The sequence below is a fragment of the Parasteatoda tepidariorum genome, chromosome 5 (assembly GCF_982258835.1).
Source record: "Parasteatoda tepidariorum strain Cologne lab strain chromosome 5, Ptep-v5.0, whole genome shotgun sequence".
Classification (NCBI taxonomy): Eukaryota; Metazoa; Arthropoda; class Arachnida; order Araneae; family Theridiidae; genus Parasteatoda; species Parasteatoda tepidariorum.
The window spans coordinates 56,882,640-56,904,961 of NC_141759.1; the positions used below are offsets into that span (position 1 = coordinate 56,882,640).

At 30.9% G+C, this 22,322-nt stretch overlaps 1 long non-coding RNA gene across 1 annotated transcript; it reads right to left on the bottom strand.

Moving 5' to 3' along the window:
- Positions 1-13,067: 13,067 nt before the first annotated feature.
- LOC147809365 (uncharacterized) lies at positions 13,068-18,072 on the bottom strand. Its single transcript, XR_015433732.1, has 3 exons — positions 17,861-18,072; positions 15,842-15,986; positions 13,068-13,478 (listed from the first exon to the last, which is right to left on the bottom strand). It is a non-coding gene; the product is annotated as an uncharacterized LOC147809365 (long non-coding RNA).
- Positions 18,073-22,322: the final 4,250 nt, after the last annotated feature.

The following is a 22,322-nucleotide window of genomic DNA, read 5'->3' on the forward strand; positions in this document are numbered from 1 at the left end:
TTTGTGCACGCCTGTCTGTGTTCTCGCGTAATCTCGTATTTGGTGTGATAAAACAATTGATTCATTGATGGATTGTGTTTACATTTATTTCGTAAACAGACACTGGAAAAGAGGAGATTTGTGTTTAAAAAAGAAATTAGGCGAAAATGTTTTCGAATTTTTAGATATTTATAAATGTAACAATAAAAATGAATGTTTTCTTTGCTATGTTTATTATTTGTTTTTAAATAAAAGTATGTCATTTTGATATTAAGAGTATGTTAACGGGTGCTCTTAAATACTTTTAAATTAAGTATTCTCTTATAAAAGCTTAGCTGCAATATTTATATAATTTTCTTACGTTCTGTTGTAAGGAAAAGAAAATTCGGATCTAAATTAAAAGAATAATTATGCCATGTAATGTCTAATCATCCTATGCATATTTCCTAACATTTGTACTTAATTATTAAGCATTATAATTGTAACATAAAAAATAATTCTGGAGTAAAGTTCAAATTGATGTTTAAGTGTTTATATATTATGTTTATTCGACATTAAAAGTGTTTCTACTTCTAACATTTTATAAATGAATTTGTAACCCGCAGTTTTAATAAAATAAAATTATCGCTAGTTAATAAAACTATGGCAAGAGAAAAATTAATCGGTAAAATTTTTATGTGGTTATCAATTATTATATATTTATTTGGAAGTAATGAAAAGTAATAATATATTTGTGAATCTAAGCACATCATGATAAGCAATAATATTGAAATGATAAAAATTCTGTGGAAATAACAATAATATTGGAAATGAAAAAAATTCATGTTACATGAAATTTATTTTCGAATAGTTGCCTACTTACTTTTATGATGATATATTAAATTTTTGATTACATATTATTTACTGCTGTGTATTAAGAGTTAGGTCAAATGTGCATCAAGTGGCTAGTATAAAAATGTTGCTTTTTTTAAACTTACCACTGCTTTATTAGAAAAACAATTTTGTAACAATCAAATAATAAATATATAAAAATCTATATTTGAAGCATATAAGAGTAAAATTTTTGATTTAGAAACTATCAATCATAAAGATCCTTTAAAATTTGAATTATATTTATATAATAAGTAGAAAGAAATATTAGTAAAGGAAAAATTTCATAATGAGTCATTGAACAATATATCAATCACTTTTGAACTGACCCCCCTACTATTTTAATGAAATTTGGTGGAACATGCACACATGATAAAGTAAACAATTCGAACAGTTTTTAATTTGAAATTTGTCCAAGTTATAAACACTTGAAAAAATAAAATTTTCACTGAAAAAACCACTAACTTGCATACATATAAATAACTGTATTTTTTTTTTACTTAAAAAAAGTTACTTTAAGAACTTTTATTTTATAAGTTACTTTTTTTTTACTTTAGAGGAAAGTAAATGGTGTTTAAAAAAAGATTTGAAACACCATTGCAATAAACCTTTCATTTGATACCTTATATGACTTTCTGAGGCTAGGTCAACTTTCAAAGCAACCTGATTTGACCTGTGATATGTGGTCTCAAAGAATTATGAAAGAAATATTTTTTTTTAACTACAACATTCTTCTACACCTTTCAAATTTGTAGCATAGAAATTGAAATTTAAAAAAAAAAAACATTAATTATTGCAAACCAAAATTTTTATTAATTGAAAGTGGTATGCTGTACAACTTTTTTCCCCTTTAAGACATTTCATACAATATACATGGAAAACTGAGTAAAAAGCCTAAAATTCTTAAACCAATATATAAATCAATGATCATTCATATCAAAAGTAGTATTTATCCCATACTTTTGTCTCCTAAAATGAAATCGAAAATAACATTTTTATTTTTAGCAAGTGTATTATATTTTTCTTATTAAAAAATGGTTTACCTTTTGATATGCAAAAAATATGTGAAATAGTTACAAGATAGGAATAACATTTATTTCATTGAAAATATTTTTTAAAATTATGATTATTAACTCTGTTACAATATGTTATGAACAGAATTAGTAATTTTTTAAACATATAAGCATTATAAAATTTTATGAAATAGTTAGGAATGATGTAGTGCTATTTTTTTGTTAATTATTTTTATCTCATTAGACGGTTTGAAAAAATCTTAACCTGTTGTTGTTAGTACTTCAACCTTCTAAATGATCTGTGATTTATTTACTTTCAATATCAAAGGCTTCTGTGGGTACGAGTATGACAGTGAGGGTCCATGAGGCTGTAGAAAACGTATCTTAACTTCTTCGTAGTTTATAGTTACATCTAAAATACATCGTATCCACCATTGGCTGTACTGCAAAATTACAACATACCCTCTAATATCTTCTAAGAGCAGTTCTAAAGGATGTAACACCACTGACTGGATCTTACTTTCAGATGAATTTTAATACATTTTCGTTTTAATTGATGTGTGGCTTTCGTGTCTGTTTTCATATATTTTTTTGTGTACCGGAGATTGTATGGCTTTTCAAAAAGTGTCTCTATTTCTCACAATCATAATATGATTTTATAATACACAAAATTTGTTTATTGAACACAATATTAAAAAGTGTAAATAATTTACTCTAATTTTTATTTCATCAAAGTTTTTTTTAAAATTTTTTATAGGATTGTTTTGTGTTGAATGAATATCTAATTTAAATTGGTCTAAATGTTGCAAGCATATATATATATATATATAGATTTTTTTTTCTGAAAAAGTTATGTATGAATGCTGAAACATGAAGGAAGACATTTTTTTTACAGTACAACTATCATTTTATGTTAAAAGGGCATTTATTTTTTATGCTTTGTTTAGAAACATAAAGAGACCAAAGAACATCTTAAGGGATTGTGGATCTCATTTCAAATCAGCTTAAGTAAATAGAATTAAATTGTTTTTTATTATTTGAATTAACAGTATTTGTTTATGCTTACATGGTTACTGCTACTTTATAGCCTAAAATAATAATTTCTTGTTTTGTAATCAAATGGAGAAGTGTATTATTTCTTCTTAGTCTAAATCAACTACAGTTTAAATGGTCATAAAAAGTATATTAAATTCTTAATTTATTTACCATTTGTATCAATGTTAATGTACTCTAAGTTTGGTATGAAATAAAACCTAATATAAAAAAGAAGCTGCTTTTGTACATAGTCTTAAAAAAAAGCTACAAGTAAAGTAAAGTTTCATTTTTTCATAGCATGTTACACATATATAATTTTTTTTCTTCATTTTTCTATCATGGCTAAAATAAATTTTCATAAATTTAATACAGAAAATGAGATTTGTTAAATATTTAGTTAATTTTTTACTCATGAAAAAAAAATATATATATATATATAATTTTTATTTTATTTGCATGTATAGAATTTGCATTTTATGTATAATCTGCACTAAGGCTCTTTCTCATACTGTTTAGCAGTTTTGGAATTTTGACATTTTTTTTCAAAAAAATTATTGAATATAGCTTTTTTTATTTTATTTATTTTTGTCATTTCTTAGATGACCCTTTGACTATCCTTGGGCTGCAACCCGCAAACAGTAAGCCTATACTTATCTTCATGATTCTTGCATAGAATAAAAAGGCATACCCCATTAATTTAACAGTACTTTTTATTATTTATTTTTAATTGTTTATTTGTAAAATCGCTGTTTGAACTCTAATGCACCATTGAAAAAGATTTTCCTTAGAGCATGAGTGGTGAGTTTTCATTGCTTACTACTAAGGAAAATAGTGAGGTTAACTGGTAATCAATAAATAATGTTTCAATTTTGATTTGCTACGTTTTATATATGAATTAATTGTATTTGAAGAGAAGTGTGATTAGGATAAAGCTCAAACTGGACTGACTCTTTCTAGATGAAATTTCAGTTATAGTTTAATGACAGCATTACCAGAATCGACTACACTGTTCCAAACATCAATGATATTAAAGAAAGCTCATCAATATTTGCAACATGCCTGATAAACCTAGTATGAAACACAAGGATAAAAGCAGCAGAATTTTATTTATTCACTTTTTTTTTTCTTTCCAGAGTGCCTTCGACATTCTAAATGCTCCTCAATATCGTTTGAACACTAAGTTGTTCTTTTTTTCGTAAAATCTATGCAACTTTTTACAATAGCTCATTCTAAAGAGCGGTCGAAAATATGAGCACAAATGCTATGACAATTCGCATTTCCGTCGTATCTATGAAGTTAAATTCAAGAATTTAAAAATATTTTCACATTACAGTAAAATTTATTTGTCCAAAACTAATGTTAAATGTTAACCTTTAAGAATTAAATATTATTTGTATTTTATTCATTAATGATTATAAAAAGATGTGTATTTTAAAAGGTATGAAACATTTTATATCATTCTTAACATCATAATTTTTCAACATAATTTTGAAGAGACGTAGTAATTACAAGAAGTTAAAAAATGATATTTTTAAATTTTAGGTATTAGAAAAGCTATTTATCTTATTAAAATTTAAATTTGATTGTGAAATTTACCTAATTAATAATCACGTAAAATACTGTATATCATACAGGGTGTTCTGTAATTACATCTAACACGTTGTTAAAGCTGCAAATTGATATTTCATAGAGGAGAAAAAATGACAACTTCATCGTATCAGTTAAATTAATTGGTAAATAGGCGGTATGAAAAATAGAAAACCAGTTTGAATGGCCGATGACACACGAACGTGTTAAGTTTTAATCGCCTTCTAAGTTTTGTTTACTCTAGTAATCACAAGTTTTAAGTCAATCCCACCTTCATCAGTCGTGATTCATTAAATTTTGATTTTTTTTTCCTTGCCTAAATATTAATTTATGACCCTTAATGTGTGTACTCGTTTTTTTACTTAAATTTCATCAAGGATTTTAAAAATATACATTAAGGTTGAACTTTATGAAATGCCCTGTTTAAGTTGAAACCTTTTATTGTTTTTAAATGAAATTATTACGACAACCAGTTTCGACAACAATGATTGTAATAGGATGATTTGAATGCAGTCGTCCAACTCCATCCAAACTCAAATATGTTATGCAGTTTAAGTAATGATATTTAAGAGCTTTAAATCTGACTCTCAAAAAAGAAAAAAAAAATCGGGATATTACTGAAAAATATTGTGATTGGAGCGCGTGGTTTTTATTTTATTTCATAATCGTCGTTCAACAGCCGACCCAATTTTGGGTTTACTGTTACCAATGTTCAACAACGTCGCCTTGTAATTTTGTACCCAATCCAGAAGACAAGGGAACTCTTGGATCAAGTGTTGGGAAATTTTTTTTATTGAAACTAACCCGCGTTTGCGTTACACGAAGAAAAAAACCACGAAATCCTATAATCCGTCTACCGTGGAGGATATTTTGCATCAGCACTGTAGTAGGTGCAAGCCGGGTGCGGAATTCGTATCGACCAGCCATTATTGGGATTCGAATCTGGTTCACCTCATTCAGAGGCGAATACTCTTTCCCTTGGTTCCATCTTCACTGAGTATTAACTCTACAGGATGCTCCAATTTTTTTGATTGGTACCAATTTTATTGTTTTGTCTAAATTTAGTCATCTTCAAAATGTAAATAGCAATTCGATCGTAATTTATGGAAATAAACGGTTTTTTTCTCTTAATCCGCAATGATTAATGAGAAGCAACCATGAGGGTTGATCAGCAACGTAAACAAGGGGCGGAACTTTCCAGTTTTTAATTATAAAATTACAAAACTACGGAGTTGAACATTAGTGGTCGTAAACCCAAAAATTGGATCAGCTGTTCTACGACGGATATAAAATAAAATAAAATCTATCTATTATAGGCCTGGATAGTAGGGCACTGAACCCATGCCCAAGAGTTCGTGGGTTCATCCACAGCCGGCCGAAGACTGCCCGTGTAGTAAATGGTGACTGATGCAAGTTAAATCTATCGAGTTGCAAAGTCCTCCATGTTCCTATAACAAATCAATACCTCTGAGGGTACTGAAACAAAAATTTCCTTGTCTTCTGAATTTGTTCAAAATTACAAGGTTACAGAGTTGAACATTAGGAGTCGTAAACCTAAAATTGGGTCGGCTGTTCAACGACGGTTATAAAACAAAATCTATATTTTAAATAAGGCGAGTGAAAAAGTCTTTCTCTCAGTTCAAATAAGGGGAAAAATCAAAACTGTTACTCGAGTAACCAAAAGTAGATTACAAGACAGGATGTGAATATTAAAGTGCAAGAGCGTTTAGTTTAGAATAGTAAATTAAGAAAAAGACTTCGACAAAGGAATAACATAAAAAGATTAGTTGAAGCGCTTTATGTTACACACACACACATATATATAGGGAGGGGGAGAGACTCCCCCCACTCTATAGGTACTGCCGCGGTCATAATTTTACTTCTTATAATCTTAGCTTAACTAAATTACGCCGAAGGAAAAAAATGTAGCTTTAACTTAAACTAAACTCAGTGGCGCGACAGCCCCTAGGGGGCCAAGGCCTACTGGGCCCATCTCAGTTTTCTTGACATTGGGCTCTGGGGTACAGGAGCAGATGTTCCAGTTAGGTGGTCAGCCGAACGCGGAACCCCAAGTGTTTAGTTCCCAAGCATGCTTGGTACTCATTTGTCTACCCACTTAAGGGATGAAAGGCTGAGTCAACCTTGCCCGGCCTGAAGATCGAACCCAGGACCGGTGGCACGGGAGCGCAAAGCACTACCACTCAGCCACCGGGCGTCTAGCTTTAACTTAAGATAATTTAAAATCTGTTCTCCTATTTATATCCAATTATGTTAGAGGCTATGTGTCCTTTTCGCTCGCACTCACTTGTTTTTTCCTATATTTTAAAAACATGAATGTAATTATAAATGGATGCAGAATTTAACAGAGTATTTATAGTTTGTCTAAGCTAAGAACTCCCCCCGCCACATGGTCTGAGGCCGTCTGCTGCTATGGATACAAGAATAGCGTATTCCAGGGAAGGTAGCTAGCCGACCGACCTGTGGAGGGGTTAGGGAACTGCCTTTGCACCAGAAAGGTTCTGGGATCGAATCCCGGGCAAGGCATGGATGTTCTTTTCTTCTCTGTACTATCTGTCCTTACTGTGGGAGCAACGTTGGCCCACCTAATATGGTGCCCTTGTAAGAGAGGCCAACAAATCTGCCCTGTTAATGTCCGAATTGACGAACAATGTTAACACAGGAGGGCATTGGGGGGGAGGGAAGGTAGCTTCTCTTCACTCTAGGGCTAACACAATAGACTGGAAAAAAAGTCCTCTTACTCTCGCTGAATCTTAGCCAAAATCTGTCCTAAGCAATGACCCCACATCCCTTGAAATAGTTAGACCTCGTTACCATAGTCACCGCCAAGGGTCTTGACAAATGGCTAGGCGAGTTTTTACTTTAGACAAACTATACATTAACTAGTTCATTAAACATTTTTTTAGAAAAAATTGCACGTTGAGACATAAAGGTTTGCCACCCCTGGACTAAACCATCCGACAGAGAGCAATGAAATTTGGCATACTAATAGTTCGTCGCACGAAGATTATTGTTCACATTAAAACATTATATTACAAACCGTTCGAGCGAAAAACGGATTGGAACTTTCTTGCGTCATGTCCACTTAATTACATGTCGGATAATCGAATAACAAGCTTACACGAATGGAACCAAATAATTTTGTATGCAACTAATGTTAAACTTCCCCGTTTAAACTGACATTCTTTGTTTTTTGTCCCCGCCTAATTGCATGAAGAAGAGGTACTGAAATGAAAAAAATTTGTTTATTTTGGAGAAATGCTTCACTAACTAAAATGAAATTTTCGTTTTTCAGTTAAGATAAGGATACAATAGGTGGTCACTTCAAAAGGGTCCTGTTCATTAGTTGGTCTAAACAGGTGTTAGGGGTAAAATTGAAAAAAAAAAATCTAATCTTGCTGCTAGTTATACATTGAAGTGAGCGACGAGTGTTTTACCCCTCTTTGAATTATAGTTTGTTTACTGTAAGAACTCCCCCCGCCACTAAATCTGAGGCCGTCTGCTGCTAAGGAAACAAGAATAGCGAATTTCAGGGAGGGTAGCTTCTCTTTACTTTAGGGCAGTGTTTCCCAAACTTATGACTTTTGTGTACCCTTTCTAAATTTTTCGTAATGCTGTGTACCACTAATAAAAAAAATGAGTGTATTTTTTACTATAAAAAAAAATTGCACAAAAGTTAAAAATCACAACTGGCTGTTGACACCACTAATTATTAACTGCAAACTCCGCAAAAAATAGCAAATAGAAAAATACGTAATCGTAAATTTTCATGGCTAGCTTTGTTTTTAAATAAGTTTGTTTGAAATTTTCGTTTATTGCAAGATATTTCGCATAAGGACGCGTACCCTCGCTAAACTGTTCCCGTACCCCTGGGGGTACGCGTACCACACTTTGGGAAACACTTTAGGGCAATATGAAGAAAAATGATTCCCTTTCTCTCCCCCACCCGAGACAAAATATATCCTAAATAGTGACCCACACCCCTATTTGAAATAGTTATACCTTGTTACCATAGTCACCCCCACAGGTCCAGACGAATAGGGGAGTTCTTACTTTAGACAAATTGTACTTACTTACACATCATTTAGAATTTTAAAAAGGTACAGAGTGATTTGTTTTGTAGTCAAGATTTGTGGTCCCCTCCTGGTGCGCTATTAGCTTTCATAAGAAAAAATTTCAAAAACGTAACAAATCAGTATACAGTGTGTCTTTCTCTTAAGTAAGAATAATTATTGCTTAATCCAGAGAATAACTCTGAGAATGATTGCAAGTTCAGCGAGAAAAGGATGGATTTGACTTAATCGAGGGGGGGGGGGCAATGAATCTGGGAAACGATATATTAAAAAAAATTCCAAACTAAAATAGCTCATTAATTTGGAAATTCTCAAGACGAGGTTAGAAAAAAAAATTTAAAATAAATAATCTGACTATGCGTTTGAGAGGAATACGCAATTATTCATGAAAGTCTTAATAGAAACTGAAAGGGAAAATCTAATTTTGATAAATTGACGAATTAAACGGGTATAAAAATAGTCTTCAATTATAGATTTTTTCGGAAGGGATCAAATAATATTTTAGTACCTATATATTATACTATTCACTAATATTGATTTATTTTTATATAACTTTAAATGACATTTATATTTTATGATACTAACACAGATACTATTAATCAAAATTGTTTATTGATCATAAAACTAAGTTTATTTAATCAAAACACTATAATTTGCATTAAATACGATTAAAAATAAAATTTCGCAGAAATTTAGGATAGAATATTGCACTATCCTTTTAATCGAATAACCCGCTCAATTGCATAGATTTGGCTGAAACTGATGATATTCCTTTAAGCGGGATTGACTGGTTAAGCCTTAGCCGTTGTTTCCTCAAAAATCTTAAAGATAACATCATCGATACTTTATAGCTCTATTTAATAACAATAAAAAAGAGTTATTGCTTGTACTTTATTTAGTTTTTTTTTCTCGCTACGTCATAATTTCAATCAACAACAGTTCCGCAATTGACTGATTGTTGTCACGTTCTCAGCAGATCACCGAAGTCGAGCATATCTGGCCGCTGTCAGCGTGCGGGTGAAAAACTACTTGGATCAATCTGTGAAGGGACCGAGGGTGTGAGGTATTGGTTCTCGTTAAAATGTTATACGTAAGTACTTGACTTCACGCGCATGTCGTCGGTCTATCGAAGAGAAGGGAGCCTCACCTCGGCAGAGTTCAAAATTGTGATGGCATGTCTTCAGATGATTGTTAGGAATGTTTACCAGACCGTTACCAATAGCCCATTGAGCAGCTTTAGTGCGACGTAAACAACTACAATGAAAAAAAAATTTACGTGGTAGCAATATGTCACCAAATTATCTCTAAAGTTATCTGAAATCACGTATTTAATTTGTCACGTCTGTCAAAATGTGTTTCGGTATAAGTAAATAATTTAAAAACAGCGGTAATTAAAATTTAAAAAAAATTCTTTTGCAATGAAAGGCAAAATTAATGGGAAAGTGGTACTAATTTGCTTAGGAAAAACGTAGAAAATTACTTCAGTTTTATTAACCGCTGTCCCTCTTTTCTTTTTCTCTGGCCTTTTAATTCCTAGTAAGAATATATATATTTTTTTGGTATTCTCTCTTTAAAAATAAAAAGTCAAACAGCTGATAAAAAATATTTGTTAGATTATGGAATTATATATTTTACTGAAATATAAAATTCAAAAGAATTAGTTTGGAAAAATCTTTTTTTGATTCATATTCGAAAATGTATTAATGATTTTGTAAATTAAAGAAGTTTCAATTATAAATAACTGTTTCGCTAAGATTTAAATAACTGCATATTAGTTAAATTGTTTGGAAGTGAACCGCGTTTGAAATATTTGACTTTTTATGCAGGAAAAGACATGGTGTTTCACGTTATATTTCATCTCACCAAATATTATTAAACTTCTAAATTTATTTCTCACCTATCCTGACATGAATAAATAAAAAGAAATAATGAAAAAAAAATATATTTAATGAAAATTCTGAGTCAAAGTGTTAATGCTGACGCTCAGTTCATTTAAGTAATGTAATAGATGCATATTGAAATACTAAAAAGTAAGCCATTATGTTACAAAAAGCAACATTTATGGAGTTCAGGTACTTATTCGTATAGATTAATCGTAAACAAGCGCCATACTATTATTGTCGCCAATAATGCTTAATTAATATGGGTAATTCCTATTATATAAATTAAAAAAATTACTTATTTACAAAAATTCCAAGTTAATGGTTAATTTCGATAGTATACCTAATAATGTTGAATACAGTTAATCTCAATTTTAATGGGCTGAACAACAAAAAACAGGTTTTGTTATGTTTTTGCTTATTAATTTTGTCAGTATATACCGTTCAGTTTTGTCCACGATTTCATTGGGTTGTTCAGTACCGAGTTATTGTTTTTTTGATTTTATTAATCCTGTTCAAAGAGTGGATATTCAGCTAGTTGAAAATAAAAAAAAGTTGAATTACAGTTCGTTAAAAATAAGTTAACTAACGCTTTCCGTTTCCCGAAACTCTTGTTTTTTTCTCAGGTCAAGAGCTAGCCCTTGTACAATACTTATAAATATTTTAGTCAAATAACTTCTAAACGTACTATTGGACGTATTTTCAAAATTTTAATTAAATATAGTAGCATTAAATTCCAACTTGAGATTCATTTAAACTGAAATAGTTGCAGTGTTATAGTAGTAGCACCTTGGATACATATGTACTATAAAATAGTATCTTTCTCTTGATATACATCTTCAAGAAAGAATAAATAAATGAGATAAATTTTCTTTTGAATATATTTATTTTTAGTGGTAAGAGTACAGCATATGTAAAAAGTATAAAAAAAGGAAGAAAAAAAAATTATTCAAGTTGGATCTGAGAATTTGAAGCACGTATATTTGTTTTTGTTCTTACACAATAGACAGAGTATGGTAGCTAGCTTGACTCTATGAAGGTGCTTGCAGATGCAATCATATAAGGTCTATGACCACTATCAGTGGCATCATCCTGAGAAAAAGAGCAGCTAAGTCTTTCTTTATAACTATTGCATAGCTGCCAACCTTAGGAATCAAAAATGAGGAACACTATATGCGACAAAATTATACGCACTAATTACGAGAGTAAGATAAAAATTTAATTATTAAATCATAACATTAATAGACATATACTTAAATATGTAAATTAGTAAAACAAAACTATAAACACTATCTTTTGTGGGAAACTTATAATATTAATGTTTTATAATTAGGAATACCGGTATAATATATTAAAAACAAACATTACCTATTAATATATAATTATTTATCTCCAAATTATAAAACACTGGTAAATAATAATCTACATCATAAACAAATATTTCTGATGCAAGTGTTTAAATACTACAAAAAAAAAATTTCCAAAAATAATAATTTAGTGAAATAATCAGCTACAGACAGCTATTGGAATAATATTTTCCAATAAAAAGCTACTAAAAATTACTTTAGCACAATAATCACAGGATGCATGCTTGTGGCGATCAGAAAAAAGGATTGGTTTAAAATCAAAAATTTTATGAAAATTCAGAATTTTTATAAAAATATCAGATTGGATTTAAAAATTAGGAACAAATCCGAAAAATTCTGAACAGTTGGCAGCTATGCTATTGTCTGCTTAGCCAGCTGTAAAATAAAAGCATTTTTCTAGATAAAAAAATAGAAATCGTGTTACTTTAAAATTCTACAGTGGATCAGAATCCAATCAAAGACTTCAGTTATATTAATAACTGACAACCGTACCGGAAAATAAAGAGCTTAATTATTTTTATGAATTTAAAAAATATACAATTATATTTAATACATATAGCAAAATCAATGACTGAAATGTTATCTTGTTACGGTACAGAGATATTCTTCAAACTAAATGAGACTCTGCATAAACCATTGTAGAAAATCAAGTCCTGGTAAATATATCTCACAGAAAAGCTTTAAGCAGACAATGCTGTGAGACCATTCCCCGGGACAAACATGAATCATCAGCAGAATCCAGGCAAAAGCTAGAAGAGAACAAGTTGCTTCAAATTAATATTGTAATCAAGATACCTTGTTAAGATTTCAACCAATGGTTAAGTATAGAGATAAAAGCACAACTCTTCAAATTGTGAATCTAATAAAGGATTGCATACATTAGTTTGAATCAATTTGAATTACAGAGTGAAAGAACATTTAGCACAGAAGTATAGGTTTTAAGTTATAAGCACAGATTAACAGAATTTTTTTTATTATTATTAAATCTGGCATATCCATCTTTTTCCACGCATATGGCATACTTGCGACACTTTCAGAGTGGTCTCACAACTCTTTTGGGTGGAAGCATCACTCAAACTCATACTCGGGGATTTGACACATCTGTCACTTTAAAATCAAGACATAAAAAAGGAGTGTAAATTATTGCAACATTAGCTTTGTTACTCGATTTTTTCTTTTTGCAGATCCCCAATTTAGTCAGGTTACTTACATCTGAAAGAGAGGGAAAGTGTATGATTAATATTATTTAATATTTCTATTGCAGCATCAATCAGGGTTTACATATAAAGACTAATGGCTTTAAGAACAAGACAATCACAGGACATTACATCACAGCATTTAATAGTTAGTCACGGCACAGATTTTATTATATTTTCTTTACACAACATAAATGACCCCACAGCCAATTGTTCAGTTGGTGTGTGCACCGTTTACCCTAGAGACAGCCACGTAGGCTTCTTAAAGGCACGAGTCCATGATGGATCATGGAGTGTGCATGTTGTGTTATCCCCATGCTGACTTTTAATGATGAGCCAGTACATGTTGATGTGTTTGTCCATTGTTCAGGTTTGATTGCACTGTTCCCAGTTTTTTAGTATCTAATCATCTAAATTCTGTCGACATCACCAGTTCCTTAATGAATATTATTTTCTAAACCTTTTACAAGAATAAAAAAATAAAATCATAAATTAATTTTCTAAACTTATTAGTATCTAAATCAAACATTATATTAGTTTTTATTTAGAATGCAATAAATGCCACTGATAAAAACAAAAGTAATAAATATTTTTGAAATAATCAAAGTAAAAGAATATATATTATTAATAAAAGAGGAATATACTAACTGGTAGGGCACTGTCTTTTCCTTAACCACGGTGTGATTAAAGACAAATACTGATAAACATTAAAAGATCATTTAATTCATTCTGACTTTAATTATTTTATTAATACTGTAATAATTTATAAACAGTGCTGTACTAACAGTAAACAATCCGTACTATAACAATACAGTTGGGGGAAAAAAACTCACAACGATTAAGGTATAATGCCACTGTTAAAAATAATAAATTCTCCGAATAATCACAACATTATAGTAATAAAAGAGAAAGATACTAACTGAGACACTCATATTAGCTTCTGTTGAGTCTAGATCTCATTTAAGCTAACAAAGAATAGAATTAGATCAATCTCCGTGCAATCTAAAATTTTTTATAATCTCTTTTAGTGTTGAACATATACCCATTGCTATTTAGAAATAGCAACTGGCATTATTCATTAGCGTTATTAGCAATATTCATTTAGTATATTTTACCAAAGGCATTTAAAGTGGAAGAGTATTTATAATTCAGGTACAATGCTCTAAACAATCTTCCCTCTGTCCTTTAAGGGTAGAACCAGAATCATTGAGAGAGAGAACTAGTCATAAAATATTCTATTGCAGCTAAAAAAATTTCTGCATTGTGTAAAGTAGCACAGATAAGAATATTAGAAAAAAACACTCTCTACTGAATATTTTTCTTTACAGCATCATAGTACTAAATCTGTTCAAGTACTGTCAGGGATCTGTCCAGACATTCTGTAAAAGGTCCGTATTTGTAAAATTGGGAAAAAATTACTTGTAATTTGTGAATATAAAATAAACGTTAAGTTACATTCTTTCAACCAGGGTCCTGCTTTTGTGAATTTGTGCAAATAGGGTCTGTTATTGCAAAAAAAAAAAAAAAAAAAAAAAAAAAAAAAACTTTTTCAAGGAGTTTTTAAATTGTAAAGACTTACAAGATTATGCCCAACACTGTAAAATTATAATTAAAAAAATTAAAATTTAAAAAATAAACAGCAATTGCTGCTACTAAATTAGAGATGCAACATGCAAATATTTGGTATTTTGCCTATACTGCTGAACGCAGAATATTCATTTCGGACGAATAAAGGAAGAAGTGTCTGCCGAAGACAGAATTTATTTAGATTACATATGTCGTTCTCCCCCCCCCCCCGGGAAGGGTTTATTCGATTAACAAAACAATAATGAAGATAAACAAATTTGTGAAGGGTCTGAGTAAAGGATAAATTATTTTGTGAAATGTCCGTTTCTATGAAAAGATATTTTGTGAATAGTTCGTTAACGGACCCAAATCTCTTCTAAACAGATATCTGACTGTGACTACTCTTTCTTATTTGTATGGGATGAGTTCTGGTTATCTGGCTAAATGTCAAGTCAAGATACAATATTTTTATATTAGTAGTATATAACGTTGCGTATAAATACACTTCTTTTTTTAGCAACTTTGCTATGCATTCTTCAAAGATGTTTGCTAGTTGAATATGGCCCTGGCAGTTTAAATGTATGTGATCTTAACCAATACATTCATCCACAGATAAAGCTGATTCACAGAACATTAGCCCAAGTAAAATTCACAAAGTTTTAATTACTTCATTGAATCGCTTTATAGTGACGTTTTCAAGATTAACAAAATGTTGATGCATACACTGATCTTTCAGCAAGAGAAATTTCTAAACTCTTTGTTCGAGAAAAACAACTCAGAAATATTTCTGTATTGTGATCTGCCGTGCCAACTACAATCGCCAAGGTGCTAAACAGATTTTAAACTTGCAAATTTAATAACAAAAAAAACAAAACACATGTAGATAGTTGTCTGGGGGTGGTTACGAGTTATACCTTCTGAGTTCCCTTCTCTTTTTATTAGTTCCTGGCGGCTGGCTACCCAGAATTATTCTTCCACAGATAACCAAACAAAATCTCCCCAATAACCCCACAAATTTTATTAGCAACACAAGCCAGTTTTTTAAAGTTGGGCATTGTACCCAATTGCACATCATTAGTTCCTTTATTTTTAAGAAAAGCAAAATAAATTATTATTTTATAGCACAACCATAAGTAATATTAATAAAAAAATAAATAAGTATCTGAATTAGAATAGTTACACAAGATACTAACAATGCCAACAAATGGTTTAGATACATAATCATTAAATATGTAAATAAATTACATTTCAACTTACCAACATGAATTAAGACAAAAACACAATCGTCCCTTCACAACTGCACACTTAATTTGTCCACACCGATTCCAGGGTGTGCAAACATCGATATCCCATTTTCATTCAGCATTTAAGTAATTAGTCAAATACTTCGCCAGGGAATCACCTAGTAAAAAAGTATTTTATGAAGAGAAAGAAGAAATATGAAAAGTTTGCTTTACATTGTCTACATAAACTGTCAAAAATCTTAGGGTAATGAAAAAAATACAATTATAGATATAGTTTGAGAAGTTAAATAATTGAAAAAATTCAATTTCATATTAATATCCAATAAAGATAACTTAAATTTAAGATAACTTGCTAATCTGAATTATCTTCTAATTTATTATAGTATTTGCATCATGTATTTTAAATAAAACAAAATATTGAGTACAAATTGTTTTGCACATAAATGTGATACACCTATAAAATAAAATTTTTTTTTGAAAGTATGCATGCTCATAATTTATTCAATAGTTAAGACAACCTAAAAGAATAATAATGAATGCAGTAACTGTGAATGAAAATGATAAATATTATCTAAATTTGTTCCATTTCTCTCAGAATTTTTTTTTTAGATTAGTTTACAATAAAATTGAAACAAATTATTTTAGACATGATCAAAACCCTCTTCACTATTTTTAAGAAAATTCAATATTAATCTTTCTATATAAAATAAATTTTAATTAGCAATATATTTCATAGAAAAAAAAGATACCTCTGTATTATGTCACTAAAATAAACATAAATCAAGTAATTTAACTAAATGAAATTTCATTACTAAACTGCTTCACAAAATTTCGGCAGATCAAACAAAGGATTTCTAAGGAAGCAGAGAAAAACTTTGATAAATGAATTTTTATAACGATTTTCTTAACACTCCATCGGGCGCGTTGATCTGACAGATACAGGCGTGTCAATATCTCTGCTTTTGTCCCCTAAAACATTTTCTTACGACCTTGACCTTATCAGTATCTGTCCATCTGGCCCCCTGCTACTTTGGAATGCAGTAGTGACCAGTTCGGTGTAGGAGTATTTCCTGTTTCTAAGCTTGTTTGAAATTTTGTATCTGTTAGATACACGCGCCCGATAACGTTTGTCTCGTGAAGCTACATGGAAGTATCGAGATTCCCTGAGCGTTTTTGATTTATCTTTTTCCTACGATGAGTGCTAAACGCTTTTTAGATTTGAAAAATCAGAAAGACCTAGAGCTAGTTCATAGTATTTTATTTAGTGACGGAAATGAGGAATTAAATGCCGAAGAATTTGATGAAAGTGATGCTGACGAAGAAGATATTTTAGAAACACGTGAAGTTGATTGTCATGGCAGTAAAAGTGTTTATAATGAATCAGAACTCGATGATGATGTTAATAATGATGATTTTTATGTAGGAAAGGACAATAATACTTAAATGGGCAAAACAGATCGGAAGAAAAAATTTGACTTAAATTTAGAATCGGATTCAATTATAATAATTGATTTGTCACTTTTATATTATGTATTATTTGTGCATAACTGTCCTTTTTATACTTTTTCAACAGTTTAACATGTTTAATTAAATGTTTTTTACAGCATTTAACTTTTGTAATAGCGTTTGTGATTAATAAATAAAAATTATTATTGAAAATATTAAAAAATATATGAAAATTAAATAAAAATTAAAAATATACATAAAAAACTAATAAAAGGTCCGGGTGTAAAAGCCTGGACCTAAAAAGAGTAAAAATAGGAGATTTAAAGTAATACATATTAACAGAAAACACACAAAACAGAGATGTATCTGACAGACACATCGCGCCCGATGCCGTAAGTTTCGAGACGCGCCCGACGGAGTGTTAAAATACATACATTTTACAAACTATTTACTTTAAAATCTAACGCGTGGTATTCACAGATATTTAATAAAATTCATTAATCTTTTTAAAAATTTCATGCAATTTTTTTACATACTGCTATGAAACGTACACTAATATTATAAATCTTTAATTAATAAGAATTACCTGTAATTAAAACTTTCATGATGATGAAATAGGAAATCCCGCGCAGCCAAATACAGAAAATGGCTTCCTCTAACAATAGCTTTTGTTTAAACAACGCCAATTGCTTTGGCGAAAAAGTTTGGTCACACAATCAATATAGGGTTATAAGAAGATTGATGGATAAAAGCTAGCGTCAAGCTCACTCCGCCCAGTTACCAATTCCTAAATTGACCAAATATCACTAATGTTTAACTCCGTAGCTTTGTAATTTTAAACCAATCCAGAAAACAAGGAAACTCCTCCTGGATCAGTACTCCCAAAGGTACAATTATGAATATTAATCACTTTCATCAGTTATTATTAATAATTGCCAATGAAGGTTGGTGGGAGCTGCGTTGGCACAGGGGCTAGAGCGTTCGCCTTCCAATGAGGGGAACCGGGGTTCGATCCCGGCGATGGCAGGTCGATACGAATTCCGCTACCAGCTTGCACCGACCACAGTGCTGACGTGAAATATCATCATTAGTCGACGGATCATATGGGGTTAAAGTTCTCTAGTTGCCATTTTAACCATGCGAGGTTCTCATGGTTTTCTCTCTCCATGTAACGCAAATGCAGCTTAATTCCATCAAAAAGACCTCCACGAAGACAAAATTCTCACAATACTTGATCCAGGAGATCCTTTGACTTCTGTATTGGGTTCAAAATCGCAAAGCTTCGGCGTTGAACATTAGTAGTCGTAAACCCTAAAATTGGGTCGGCCGTTCAATAACGGTTATAAAATAAAATGAAGGTTGGTGAGCCGCGATGGCTCAGGGGATGTGCGTTAGCCTTCCAATGAGGTAAGTCGGATGCCGGTGTCGAATCCCAGCGATGGCAGGTCGATACGAATTCCGCATCTGGCTTGCACCGATAGCAACGCTGACGAGAAATATCCTCAGTGGTAGACGGATCATTAGTTAGATTCCCCTTACCATCAAGCTAACCGTGAGAGGTTCTCGGTCTGCCTTTCCATGTAACGCAAATGTGGGTTAGTACCACCAGAAAGCCCTCCTCGAAGTCAAATTTCTTCCAATATTTGATCTCGGAGTTCCCTTGTCTTCTGGATTGGGATCAAAACTACAAGGCTACGTAGTTGAACTTTCGTTGTCGTAAACCCGAAAAATTGGGTTGGCTTTTCAAGATGGTTATAAAATAAAGGTTTGTTAAGCCGTGATTGCTCAGGCGGCAGAATATTCGTCTTCCAATGAGGTAAACCGGGTTCGAATTCCAGCTACGGCTGGTCTATACAAATTCCGCATCCGGCTTGCATCGACTATAGAGTTGAAGTAAAATATTCTCTGTGGTAGACGAATCATGGGTTAGAGTCCCTTTACCGTCAGGTTAACAGTTTGTGGTTTTCCTCTCCATGCAAGGCAAATGCGGCTTAATTCAATCAAAAAGTCCTCCACAAAGGCAATTTCATACAATACTTGAACCAGGAGTTCCCTGGTCTTCTGGATAGGGCTCAAAATTGCAAGGCTACGGAGATGGACTTCAGTAGTTTTAAACCCAAAAATTGTGTTAGCTGTTCCACGACGGTTATAAAATAAAATGAAGTTTGGTTGAGTCGCTCAGGCGCTCGTCTTCCGAAGTGATGACCTGATGGTTTGAATTCCAGTGATGGCTGAATGAAACGAATTCCACACCCGGCTCACACCGACCACAGTGCTGACATAAAATATCCTCAGTGGTAGACGGATCATGGGTTAGAGTCCCATTGCTGTCAGGCTAACCATTGGAAGTTTTCCTCTCCATGTAACGTAAATGCAGGTTGGTTATATCAAAAAGTTATCAACAATTCGAATGTTCGTGCTTAAGTTGGGCATATTTAAATCTGTGATTAACTGTGCGAGTTTTATGATCAAAGATGTCTTTTAAATAGCTGCAGTAAGCATCTCCATATTTCAAAAATGTTTTTTCTTTTTGAAAAAAAATTCTTAAAAAGCACTGAATTCTTTAGGTGCAATGGAAAAAAATTATAGTAATTTCTCTTAAATAGCTTCTATTATACCCCAAAAATTCAAAACAAGTTTTCGTCAAATGCAGAGATGCCAACTGTTCCGGACCCAACAAAACAATTTAAAAAATGGTAAATAACTTCTAACTAACTAAAATTCGCATTTATTTGGCTAAACTTGTTTATTTTTTTAAATGTTTAACATGTTTCAATTATAAGAAGTAGCAAATTATATAAGCTTTTGAATTATTTAGAAATACTGGTGGATTTAAATGTAATAAATAGAATTTATTAAACCATGAATCATACAGAAAAATTCTACCAGTCAAAAATATTTATCTGCTGTCCGGAGCAAGTTTGCATCTCTGAAAATGGCATTATTATTATTATCATCATAAATCGAGTCAGGGCAATGGAATGTAACACAGTTTGTTGGGCCTAGAAAGTTTAAAATGCGAAAAAAAGTTTTTTATTTTAAATACTTGAAAATCCTTCAAAATTGTATTTTTATCAATTCTACCCATCTATATAAAATTTAAGAGTTTAAAAGATTAAAATGTGGGTGTAAAAAGGAATAGTAAAAAATATATATACATTAAAAAATAATTAAAACCAAATATTTAAAAAAAAACAATACAAATTAAATTACACTTAAATGAAGAGTTATGTGCAATAATAATAGTTACATGCAATAGACATTTTAATTATAAGATATAATTTAAAAAAAGAAAAACTTTTCAGATTAAAAAAGAAGTCAAAATAAAGGGCCAGCTTCACTTTCTATTCGAAAACGAGAAATACAGTAAAGAATCCTACAGTAAAATCAAATCTTGAACAAACATCATCCCAAGAAATAGAAGAGGAAAGTGTTAAAGTTGTAAATAAAAAATAAAAAAAATGAGTGGCATCCTTAACAGTTCCACTGATACTCAATCAGAACTGCTAATAAACATTAATTGGAATAAAATTTGATATCATTTTTCAAATCGATTCCCAGAAAGTGAACATTTTATGAGAAAAATGAAAATTCAAACGATGGAAGTCTTTACAATAACACCAAAAATAGTCTTGAGCTAACATCCCCCAATAAATAGAAGTGACGAGTATAATCGAATCAACAAGTGACATTTTTAATAGTTTCACAATTGAAACAGAAACATCCTACTTAATTCTTTTTTTTTCCCATTTATATTTCAAGATTGTTGCCAAAGTGAGACAGGTTGATGCAGAATTAAAAAAAAGGGAAATCCAAAGGGAATTTTGAGAAAGTAACATCTGGTTTGTGAAAACATTATTGGGTTTGGAGAGTGTAATATCAGATTTTTAGAAGGTTTAGAGAAAGAACACTAGATTTAGAGAAAGAAACAGGTTTTGAATAAGTAACATCAGGTTTGGTGGACCAAAACATTCAGTTTGGAGAAAGTAGTAGCAGGTTTTGAGAAAGTAATATCAAGTTCGGTGGAAGAAACATTAGGTTTGGAGAAAGTAACATCAGGTTTGAGTAAGAAACATCAGTTTAGGAACATCCAGAGCTATATAAATCGAGGACATTATGAAAGATCACGAAGAAGTCGCTGAAGTGAAGAGAAAGACAAGGCGAGATACTTAAAGATGAAAATTTGTTCTGCACACTCTTATAAACTATCAAGAAAAAAAATCATAGCATGAAAAAACTTCAAAATTTTTTTAAGAATAACGGTTTTTTGTGATAAAATTTGTTAATGGTCTCTGTAAAAAGAAATAAGAAAAGGATTTTTATAAAAGACGAAAAACATTTTAGCCGAGATCAGATAATTCCATATGATTATTTATGTAAGATGTGATTTCATGTTAATTCATTAATTTAATTTTTGTGACATAAATAAACTAATTAAAAATTTCCTGGTGAATAAGTTCAATTAAATATTGTTTCAGTCATTGAATTACGCACTATATTAAAATTTTCTTACAGGAATAAAACTGTTCAGTTGAACCTGCTACTTGATATATGTTGAGCTTGAACTTAGTGCAGAATTTCACTAACTGCAGTGCATTGGTTAATTACATGTCACACATCAGTTAGTTCTGATTGTAAAATAATCTACTGTTCTTTTTTTTGGTTTCATTAACTTTATTTCATTTCTTTTTCTAAATCATTGTTTCACAATAATTTTACAGATCGAGGTCATTGGATAAAAATGATGTAAATGAAATTCATTTAGATAGTAGTAAGTAAATATTTTCCTCCCACTACCATGTTTCTGGTCGTTTTCTTGGATTTTTTTATGTAATAAATTTCCAGTGATTATCAGTTCCTTCAACTGTATGACCAACATAGAGCTATTTATTTTCTAGAAAACAAATTCAAATCTCAATTTAGAAATTCCTTACTTTTTTTTTTTTTTTTTGAATTCTTTGAAAATAGTGTATTATAAAGATAAGGAATTTTTTAAAAAAAAGTTTTTCTGCGAATTTTGAAAATTTAAAAAAATGGCAGTAACTGTA